Raw genomic sequence first — 1,014 nt, forward strand, 5'->3', positions numbered from 1 at the left:
GAGGACTTCTTAAACCTTCAGAGCTGGTCTCTGAGGTCTTCTAAAACCTGCAGACCTGGTCTCCTGAGGACTTCTAAAACCTTCAGACCTGGTCTCTGAGGACTTCTAAAACCTTCAGACCTGGTCTCTGAGGACTTCTTAAACCTTCAGACCTGGTCTCTGAGGTCTTCTAAAACCTGCAGACCTGGTCTCCTGAGGTCTTCTAAAACCTTCAGACCTGGTCTCCTGAGGTCCTGGATGTTTTCAACATGATGTTAGAAGAAGCAGATGTTTCACAGAGAAACATCTGGAACAGTTTTAATCAGATGTTTCCTGGTCTTCAGCTTCTTTTGAAAGGTTTTTATTGTGAATTTATTTTTTTTAAAGTTTGTAAAAGACTGGGTTCAGCTCTTTCAGCAGATGGTTCGAGGTTTGAAGATGTTCAGTTCTGCAGGTTTTGGTGTTTCTCAGTGGATCCTGTCTGCTGGGCCAAGCTTCTGTTTTCTGACTTGTTTTTCAGGGTTTGGGGGGTCACAGGGTCCAGCTCCTGGACCGTCAGCAGATTTCTGAGCTGCTGACGGTCTGCAGAGAGGAAGGAAGTCCTGGTACTGAAGTGGAAATCTTTGCTGAGGGTTTCGGACCTCTGAAGGTTCTGGTTCTGGATATAAAACAGACAGGCCTTACTGTTCCAGTTGTTGTTGTTTACTGACCCGTGCAGTCTGGACCCCAGAAGCCGGGACAGCAGGTCTTCACCTCCACCTCTCTGTAGCAGTGGGAGGAGCAGCCGGTGAAGGCCAGCTTAATGCTGGAGGTGTTGATGTAGTACCTGCAGGACACGCCCACACTTCCTGTCTAAACTCCCAGTTGTATTAACAAAATAAAAGCTGGAAAACATCTGATGAACTCGAGTATTATACAAAATAAAAGTTTAGATGTAAAAATACACAGATTTAAAATACAAACACGAAATATTAGGATGTGAACAAGTGTTCATACCTCATACAGATATAGGTGTGTGTGTGTGTGTGTGTGTGT

General features: G+C 44.8%; 1 protein-coding gene across 1 annotated transcript in view; it reads right to left on the reverse strand.

Moving 5' to 3' along the window:
- stab2 (stabilin 2) overlaps positions 1-1,014 on the reverse strand; it is a gene marked incomplete at its 3' end in the record, with an annotated part of 49,245 nt that extends 48,231 nt beyond the window's left edge. Inside the window, 1 exon segment of the mRNA XM_014032205.1 lies at positions 690-1,014.

Source organism: Austrofundulus limnaeus, unplaced genomic scaffold (genome assembly GCF_001266775.1).
Source record: "Austrofundulus limnaeus strain Quisiro unplaced genomic scaffold, Austrofundulus_limnaeus-1.0 Scaffold1395, whole genome shotgun sequence".
Lineage (NCBI taxonomy): Eukaryota > Metazoa > Chordata > Actinopteri > Cyprinodontiformes > Rivulidae > Austrofundulus > Austrofundulus limnaeus.